Source organism: Pteropus vampyrus, unplaced genomic scaffold (assembly GCF_000151845.1).
Source record: "Pteropus vampyrus isolate Shadow unplaced genomic scaffold, Pvam_2.0 Scaffold4, whole genome shotgun sequence".
Lineage (NCBI taxonomy): Eukaryota > Metazoa > Chordata > Mammalia > Chiroptera > Pteropodidae > Pteropus > Pteropus vampyrus.
In genome coordinates, this window is record NW_011888785.1 from 15151590 (window position 1) to 15162276 (window position 10687).

The following is a 10687-nucleotide window of genomic DNA, read 5'->3' on the forward strand; positions in this document are numbered from 1 at the left end:
TGCAAGGGAGGGAGCAATTGGGGGCATCATTTTATGAACATTATAGATGTCTAACTAATGTACTGTATACTTGAAACTAATTTAAATAAATAATTTTTTTAAAAATTGCGATATTTATTATTTGCATTTTTGTCGTTTTGCCTCAAATCAGGGAAAACGTCTTGGTCTGTCATTTGGGAATTACTGATGTACACAGCAGCACATGGAGGTTATCAAATTAACTCTGCATGTTTCAGATTTGTTTTATTCTGCAGAAGACTGCTTCTTTCTTTTTTACGGGCACCATTGGTCACTGTTACAGGGTCCTGCGTGTCAGAGAGATGGTGCTTTTATCTTGCTTGCATGTTGGGAACACTGCGACATTGGGAGGAGCCGGGGACAGGGTCACTCCAGGCATACCACTGCCCTGTAAACACACCTCCACGCTTCTCTGGGCATTTTCTCCAAGCTTAAAACTGTATCCTCTGAAATCCCCTTCTGTAATAAAGGAACACCCTCTCTTTTCTCAGACTTATCTCTGACCATTTACCACCTTGCCTCAAATTAAGACATAGTTTTCCTTGGAGGAAGCTACAGCTTCTTCTGCAGTCTCTCAAGTAGAAGTTATTCATTTTCCCCACTCCATCTGGGTTAGAAGGAGAGGCCTATGCCTTCTTCATTCCCCAGTACAATTTTCAAGCACTTCTTGCTCCACATTTGTATAAAAACTGCTTGAAACACTGTCAGACTTTAAGAGTGCTCACCCCTCTCCTGGTTTCTTTCCTACCTCTCCGGCTTTTCAGACTCCTTCATAGGCTCCTTTCTTTATCATCCCTTCAAATATGGCATTCCTTGGTTTACTCTCAGACCTTACTCTTTCTCACTTTATATTCTTTCCTTAAAATTTCTCATCCAATATCATCGTATCATCTATTTGCTAGTGAATCTCAGATTTTTACCCCTTGTCTAAAACTCTCTTCTAACCTGTTTGTCCTACTACTCATCCTCCCGCACGTATCCCACAAGTTCCTCAAATTCAACATGTTCAAAACCAAACTCTTGTTCTTCTCCCAAACCTGTGTTTGCAATCTCAGACACTGCACCATCATCCAGCTAGCCAATGCTAAAAACTAAGAGATACTTTTAACTCTTCTTTTCCCTTCACCTTCCCCAACCCCCAGAGCCCAAATCCCATTTTTTCTTGTGATCAAATTACTTTCCAAACATCTCTAGAAATCTACCATTTTCTCTTTTTCTGGACTTGCTTCTGGTCTTATGCCAGTCATCATCTTGCCTGTATAATTGGAAGTCCAACCTCACCTCTTCAGTGTTTTATTCACTGTGTAGAGTGATCTTTCTAAAACTCTAATCTGATTACAGTTGCCCTAAGCCTGAAAATCTTTAATGGCCTCCCCTACCCAAACTCTTTAACACGATGAGAAGGTCCTCATGATCTGTCCTCTGCTTCTTCTGCAGCCTGTGCTGTGTCCTCTCTATACCAGTGACTCTCAGGGTTTTAAAAGATGCTACACGCTCTTAGGACTGTGGGCTTTGCACATATCGCTCCCTTTTCTGAAACACATCTCCCCACCACACACATACACCACCTACCCCACACCTCTCTTCGTCTGGCACATCGTTAGGTCTCAGCTTGGGTATCTCTTCCTCCAGGAAGTTTCCCCAGATGCTTCAGCCCAGTGTTGGGATAGGAGCCCCTTCTCCGTGCTCTCGTGGCATACTGTCCTTTCCCTGTGGTAGAATTTCCTGTAGATATGGTAATTGTCTATTTGTTCACCTTCCGCAACAGACTATAATGAAGATGTGGACAATGCTGTTTTTATTAACCATCATATTCTTTGAGCCTAGTACTTGGCCAGCTTATAATAGGCACTCAGTAGTATTGTGAATAAGTGAATTAATGCATTTGATGATTATTTTTTATTTTAAATGTTTTTATTCATCGATGTATCACTTTGATCCCAAGAGTAAACAGCACTCTCAAAATAAGATAATTCAGGGACTGGTGATTTATAAAGGAATTACTTACAAGTATGGGGTATGGAAGAACCACTAGAATGCTACAGTAACTTAGGCTGTTACCACCCTAGGCCCAAGCAGTTACAGAACAGGAAGGAGAGAATTATATAGTCAGCCACTTGAGAGGAGCATTGGCCTTTGGTTAAGAGACACAGCCAGCTCAAGGCTACTGTGTCAGTCAAGATTTAACCAGAAAAACAGAACTAGTAAGAGATAAACATTAAGAGATTTAGTGCAAGGAATTGGCTTATGTAATTGTAGGGGTTGGCAGGCCTGAAAATCATCTGTATGGCAGGCCATCAGGAAGTACAGGCAGAACGCTCAGGCACAACATGAAGCTCCTGTCCATGACACAATTTGTTCTTCTGGAAAGCCTCAGTTCTGTTCTTAAGGCCTTTCAGCTAATTGAGTTGGGTCCACCCAGATTACCCAGGATAAACTCTCTTACTTAGAGTCAATTAATTATGGACTTTAATCACATCTACAAAAAAAATACTTTCATATCAAAACATAGATTAGTGTTTGAGTGAATAACTGGGGACTATAGTTTAGCCAAGTTGACACATAAAACTGACCATCTCAGCTATCTTGAAAGATGGGAACCAGGGAATACACATCTTAACCTCACTCTCCGGGCTCTCTACTGTCTGAGCCCAACAAATAGTCAGAAGGCAGAACCTGTTGATGGAATCCTTGCAGGTTACTGGGTTACACATATTGCCTGGAGTGTGAGGGAGGGAGAGAACCCAGCTCTAGACCACACTTCATAGGCTGGATGCAAGATTCTTCAAAAAGGTGAATGAGAATTCAGACTCAGAAGCTCCTCGAATAGGAGAGGAGCCTCAAAATTAGGGAGAAAGATTAGAAACATCAGTGTTTCTACCGAGGGCTCCTGTGTAAAAGGTTCATCTTTTTTTATGTGCTTTTCCTTTGGGCTGTGGGGACAGATCCCATGCAGTGTACAGGTCTACATATTGCTCCCGTAAGTCAGAAATTCCATTACACACACCAAGACCTCCTGACTATTTGAATGCACCTGTGCAAGCTCATGTGCTATGTTGTGAGGAATAAAGAGCCAGGGCTTGACCCACATCCTCTTTCCTAAGGCTATCCACATGGGGAAGCTGCAGCCTGGTGAACTAGAGCTGGCCAGTCCTGAAATAAGAGAAAAGCTGGCAGGTGGACAACTCAGGTACTGGGAGGTAATCCCACCCACCAGTCTTTCCCAAGGGCGAAATAATGAGGTGACACTGAAAACGGGTAAACTGTCTCCTGGGTGGTATTTACTTTTCATGGTAAAAAGTTCAGACTCTGAAGTTAACTGTTAAGGTGCAAAGCCCGGCTTTACCACTTGCTGAGTGTATGAGATTTTAGACAGGTTACTTAACCTGTATAAAGAAAATTAGTATGGAGATTAAATTAATTAATAAAGATTTGAAAACAATACCTGGCACGTGGTAAGTGGACGATGAATGCTAGCTGCTATTACCATCATTAAAAGCAAATTGATGTTTTCAATTTCTTAAATACAATAAACTTCAATAACCCTTCATGAATTTATAGTAAGGGTTAACAAACAAAGCCAAATCCAGTCTGATTTTGTAAATAAAGTTTTATTGGAACACAGCCATTCCCAGTCATTTACATATTATCTATGGCTCCATTTGCTCTGCAGAGTTGAATAGTTGCCACAGAGATAGTATGACGCAAGAAAATTAAAACATATTCTCTGGCCTTTATAGAGAAAGAAGTATCAACGCATGAATTAGAAAATAAAAGTGATAGCTTGAAAGAGATTAAATGAAACTGCTTTATATTCACAAGAACATATACCCTATTATAATATATAAAATTTGATTATTCCCAAAGAAATCTCATTATTCATTACACAATATTCAGAAACAAGTATAAAGTATGTTCTCCTTTATCCATATCCCTCCACTCACTCTTTTTAAATTTTTGCCGTGACTAAAAAGAGAAGTCTGAAATAGATTTCAAAATTGAATTTAAAAAAATGAAGAGCCAGGAAATCACCTTTGATTTGGTTCTGTATGCACAACTTTGATCACAGTCTATGACAAGTGACTTCAATAGATTAGAGAAGGGTGCTTCTGAAGCCAGAGTAAAGACTTTGACTCTTAACTGGTTGCTGACATTTTGTTCTGTACAATGACCTTGAATACAGACCAATAGCTAACTCTGGTCAGTTCTTTCACCAGGGTGTGCAAGTGGTATTTGGGCCCTCCAGAATTCATCATCAGTGCTGATGTAAATAGAAGAATTATCAAACTACTTAAACCCCTATCTTCCAGCAATCTGCCCATCCTTTGTTGCAATGTTTGTGCTACCTTTCCCTACTTTACTAAATGCTACACGCTCCAGATCTTGACTTGGCAAATACGGCTTTGTTTTCCAAGCCCTGATTTAAACATGGCAACCTACTTCTGCTCTCCATTTTTCCTAGATTCTCCCCTTCATGTTTTTATTCAAACCTGGTAACTGCACCCTGAATCTCTGTTACTTCCTTTGTTACTTGATTTAAGAGAGAGGAATGAGCCCCTCCACACACATAAAACAGTCCTCCAGTGAAAAGAGCTTATCGATGCAAACAGGATCAAATGTGAAGAAGGTCAGATACTAAGTATTGTATTTCCTTTGTGTTGTAGTCGGTATCACATCCATGATCAATCTGCAATAAAATCTTCACATGAATTACATGTATGGAAAGTAGGCATTTGGGGAAATGCTTTATTTCTGAAACACTATGTCCCATCTCTTAGCCAAGCACACTTATTTTAAAGAGTTGGTATGCAATTAATGTATTTGGAACACATGACTGATTAAAAATAGCAGCACTGTTAAGTTCTAACTTTGTTCTTTTGCCAGTTTTGAAGTTGCATGAGAGCAAAGGATTTAACGATCATAGTAACAAGATAAAACCGAAGCTTACGTATGTTTGCCTGCTTTGTCTCATTGAACATGTCCAAATCTGCATATGTAATCCAAATCAGGAACTGCTACTGGCATACATTCTCAGCTCAGTAGAAAATTTACGACACATTACTTAAAGTTTTCCGACATATATTTACATATTAGCTCGCTTTATTAGATACACTTGTTTTCAATGGAACTGGACTTGATAACAAGCATAATTTAGAGGATTGCTCAATAAAATGAATCTTTCTTTTTCAAGTTTACCATACTCTAAACCTTATGCTTCCGAAAATTTGTTTTGACTTTTATTTTCTGGAATGTTTCTTTTCAAAAAAAGAAGAAAAAATGCTTGATCTGTTAAATTTTGTTTGGGTTTTTTGCTCAGTCCTTAAAAGCCATTTCTGCCTTGACAATTCATGAAACCAAATGTACCAAAATCTTTATTTCCTTTGCTTCAGAGATCCTAGAGAACTTGAATAATTTATTAATTGGTTCAATTAAAAATTTGTTGGACCTTCACAATTAACCAAGTACAATTCTATTTAGCCTTTAGTCCTCTCCCAGTTATTCTCCATGGCTTCTCTCGTGGACTGAACTAATGTTGGTACCTCCTACTTCAAAATATATATATACTTCACATGGTATCCTATCAACTATAGGCCACCATATTATCAGTTACTCTCTCTTCTCTCGTCAAATATTGCCTTTGTTCTCTCCCTGCAGGCTATAAACAAGCTTAAAATTCTCTGATTCTAAAACTTTAAAAATAAATACATAGAAATAAAATTTAAAAGTAAACCTTGTTTCTTCTATGCACTCTCTCAACTTACTCTCATTTTTCTCTCATTTTTTAACTGGCTTTGTAAAATGGTAATCTATACAAATTATCTCTACTGTCTTACCTCAAGTGAATTCTTCAAATCTGATTTGTCCTTCACCATTCTGCGAAAATTATTTTGGTCCTCTTCCTTGTTAATCTGCCCGTGGTATTTTACATGGTTAAACACTCCCCAAGCATACCTCCTCTTTTTTTCTGGCTTTATGTTTTTATGTGAAGCAAAGGCCACCAGGGTAGTACTTTCTTTGCCCTCCACAGGGAAGGAGTGACTTTTCTGTTTTATGAATTTGAGAGAAGGAGCAGAGTTTGTTTCCCCAATAATAGGAAGTGATTTAAATAAATTAGGATAAATGCATATGGTGGAATAGTGCTTCCTCAGCCTCTTCCTTGCATGAGAACACACATTCTTCCTTGCCTGTTGTTGCCTGTCGTTGCCTGTCGAGATGAAGTTCGGAGGCTGTCACTGACTGACACTGTAAGACATTGTAGTTCTGTTAGCAATCCAGCTTGGCTAACAGACCTAAAGGCACATCCTCTCACTTTTATTAGTAATAAAAGTGATTGTTTTGATCTCCATTTGCCTCTCTCAGTTGATGCCAAAGTCCATGGGGTGGATAATTGTTTTTTATTGGTCTCTCTCCCAAAACTCCAAAACCTGCTTCTTCAGCCTCTTCATGGCTTTCATGTTTTTCTTCTCCCTTTGAACATGCCCATAGGTACTATATTGTAGCACAAGTTACATTGCATTTTATAACATCTTCCTAGTTATAAAAGTAATTCTTATTGTTGAAAGGGTTTTAAGTAAAAGAGTACAAAGATACATGTAAAAAATGATAAACATGTCTTTTTATAAAGGTTAACTCATTATTTATCACAACAATCCAATGAGGTGATATTATCACCATTTTACAGAGGAGAAAAGTGAGGCTCAGAGACTTGCTCAATGCATACAGCGAACTGGTGGCCCAGGTTAATCCTTTGTCTTTCTGACTCTGGTGCATGTGCTCTGAATCACCTCCCCATACGCCTTCTCTAAACGGTGATGTGATAAACACCCGAGAGTATAAATGATTGCAATGTCAATCGTTTAGAATACTTTTCGATCATACAAGTCCATCCTTTTTCAATGTAAAAATCAGAATATCAGATACACAGGGTTTTTTTTAAAAGACTGAATCTTTATATCATACCATTCTAAAAAATAAAAAAAGATGAATTAAAAGTTAAATATTTAAAGATATATAAAATCTAGAAGATAATATGGGAAAATATATTTGTAAATTTAACATTAAATGAGACAGAAACTCTAGAAAAAAAATTTTAAAAAGAGAGACATATAACTACAGAAAAATTTTAAACTATTTAATAAAACACACCAGTCAGTGGACACTGAATGGATTAGGCTTCCCAGAATCTAATTACCCTCCTTTAAGCAACAGCTGATTCCTAGTTGACCGCCTACCCTTCCCCCTCTCTCAATTACTATAGTACCAATGCAGTTGAGGTCAGGTGATTGTGCCCAGGTAATAAAAGCAATGTACTAACTGAGCGATTGTTTCAGAAATGGGCAGAAAATTCAAGTCAGAAATAACCAAAGTCGAACTCAGTTGCTGGCTCTGTTTAACTGTTGGAGAAGTGGATTTTTCCCTCTTCCACTGAATTTGGTGTTAGAATGATGTGAGCTGGGAACTGCAAAGTCAAAGCTGAGAGCAAAGCTATCACAATTAAAGGCAAAATGCAAACTTCATAAAGACAGGAATTTTTGTCTGTTTGGTTTACTCGCTGATGAATTTTTAGTACCTACAACATTGTGTGATATATAGTAGGCACTTAAAAATTTGTTGAATGAATGAGAAAAAAGCTAAGTCTTAGATGACTATTTAAACCCTGATTCCGGTTGTATGTGCCACCCATCCATGTCTGGGCTTTTTAGAAAGATGACCCAATAAATTTTCATTTTTATTTAAACCAGTTTGAGTTGACTTTTCTGTCATTTGCAACTTGCTGTGGTTTGTATGTCTGTGTTCCCCTAAAATGCGTGTGTTGAAATCCTAACCCTCAAAGGTGATAGTATTAGTTAAGTGGTTAGATGAGGAGAATGGAGCCTTCAGGAAAGAGATTAATGTTTTTATAAAATAGATCCCATTTATCATTGCCGTTTTATACAGTTACTATTAATTTAGATTTCCCCATATAATTACTCTTCCCATTGTTCTTTTCTGTGTTTTCTATATCTCTCTACCTGTTGTGTTTTTTTTTTCCTCTCTCTCTCTCTTTAGTGTAGGGTAGCTAATGGAAATCCTATTTTTATTTGTCTGAAAATGACTTATTTCAGTTTTATTTTTAAAGGATATATTCATTGAGCATAGAATTCTAGATTAGTGTTTTCTCTCCAACACTTTGAAGACATGCCATATTTTTTTTGTAGTCCAGTGTTTCTGTTGAGAATTCAGCTACCATTTATAATTTTTATCCCTTTAAAGGTAATATGTACTTTCCCCACCTCTGACTCCTAAAATTTTTTAAGTTGTTTTATTATTTTCAGCAGTTTTACTAGAAAGGACCTAGGCATAGTTTTCTAAGAATTTATCCTGCTATCGCTCTGAGAACTCCTTGAATAACTTCCACTGGTTTTGAACATTTTCAGCCATTATTTCTTACCTATTGGTTCTGCCCCATTCCCTTTCTCGTTTTTCAGAAGTTAAGACATTTTCACTCTGCCCCCTCTATTTCTTATTCCATTATTTTTTACATTCTATTCTTTTTACTCCCCGTTCCATTTTGAATCCCCCCACCCCATTACCTTATTTTTCTTTATTATTTACTTCAACTGTGTGTAATCTGAGGATATTTAAATAAATAAATAAGTAAATAAGTAAGTAAGTAAGTAAGTAAGTAAATAAATAAATAAATAAATAAATAAATAAATAAATAAGAGATACCACAAAGCTCCCTAGCCCCTTCCACCATATGAGGATAACAAGAAGTTTGCTACCCAGAAGGAAGCCCTCGCCTGACCATGCTGGCACCCTAAGCTCAGATTTCCAGTCTCCAAAACTGTGAGAAATAGATTTCAGTTGTTTATATGTTGTAAGCAAGAAAAGCGGCTACCGAAGTAACACTTGAATTCATTTGTGTTTTTCCACAGTGCCAGGTTTACTGAATGGAACCTTCTCAGATAAACCAATTGAGTACCCACACAGGCTAACACACAGCACACAGGGAGGGGAGTACAGAGTCTTACCCGACAGAGAAAAGGGATGAAAGTCCTTACCATCTCCAAAGTGAGCTCTGTTGCCTGGTGGTGCCGAGAGCTGCTTGTGGGTCCCAAGCCAGTGGCTGTGCTAGGTCAAAAGGTCAGAGTCGTCAGCCCTAGCACACACAGCCATGATGTTATCAGGTCAGGCTTGAGCATCGTCTATCTAAGGTGTTTAGCTTATATGGACCTTTCAAGGTGGGATCCTCATGCCTATCGGCTCCTGCACATGGAGGCTGATATTTGTGGTTTTGGGCCTTCCGGTTATACCCTAAGGGTGTTCCCTTTATGTGCAAGTTGACATTGCTGTCATGGTTCCCATGGAATCCATTTTGTAAAGTCTAAAAAGTCCTCATTTCTTCATGCTCAATACAATAAGCTACTCAGTCTACGGTATTTTGTTATAGCAGCCGCAACAGACAAAAAACTGGTACCAAGGGTGGAGCTGCTTCTGTAACAAATATCTAAAAATGTGGAGACTGCTTTGGAACTGGATAATGGGTAGAAGCTTAGAAAAGTTTAAAGGTGCATGCTAGAAAAAGCTCGCATCGATGTGGATGGACTGTTAAGGGCAAGTCTGATGAGAGAGTGAAAATCTCAGTCTTCTTAGAGAATATCTAAGTGGTCGTTAACAGAATGTTGGTAGAAATATGGATGATAAAGGTCATTCATTCTGTTGAGGTCTCAGGCAGAAATGAGGAACATGTCTTTGGAAACTGGAGGAAAGGCTCTCTTAGTTACAAAGTGGCAAAAAGCTTAGCTGAACAGTGTTCCTGTCCTGGTGTTTTGTGGAAGGTAGAAATTGTAAGCCATGAAAAGCAGATATTTGGCTTTAAAGAAATTCCTAAGCAAAATGTTGAAGGAGCAGCCTGGTTTCTCTTGAATGCTTATAATAAAATTCAAAAAGAGAGGAATGATTTAAGGCAAAATTGTTAGTCAAAAAAGAAGCAGAATTTTAAAATTTGGAAAATTCTCAGCCTATCTATCTTGAAATAAAGAAGAAAGCTTGATTGAGAAAGAACACAGAGTGTTAAGGAGATTGATATGAATTGACCATCTCAACAGAAGATAGGAGTTATTCTCAAGATAATAGGGAGATTGCCTGACCATATAAACAAGAAGCCAGGACCTATTGTTCAAAACCATGGAAGAATGACCCCGAAGGCATTTCAGACTGGCCCTACCATCACAGGTTCAGAGTTCAAGGAGCTGGGGAGAAGATGGATTTCAAAGAGAGGCTTTTGTCCACGTCACATTGTAGGCTTTGCTCCCCAAATGCTTGTGCTACACCTCTCAGCCTCCAGATTCCCAGTGAGGGGCCAAGATGGCTGTCCCTAGGGAGGGCACAGGCAGTAAACATTAGTGAAATCCCTATAGAGCTCAGAGTGCATGAGCCTCAGGGGCATAGATATCTCCATTTACTTTTGGAAGGATAGAACCTCCCAGAGTTGTAGGTTTAGGAGGGAGAAGGGCCACAGCAGAGTCCCCATCATAACAATGACCAGTGGTGCTATGGGGGCAGGACCACCCTGAGACCACAGTCATAGAGAGGGGCAGGCACCAGGGCTCCAATCTATAAGAGCTGCTGCATGGGCTGCACCCAGCAAAGCTGTGGGGATGGGGCACTCAGAGCCTTGGGGGCC

General features: G+C 38.7%; 1 long non-coding RNA gene across 1 annotated transcript in view; it reads right to left on the reverse strand.

Annotated features, from left to right (window-relative positions):
* Positions 1-10687, reverse strand: part of LOC105294472 — a 47638-nt gene that overhangs the window by 10746 nt on the left and 26205 nt on the right. The window lies entirely within an intron of this gene.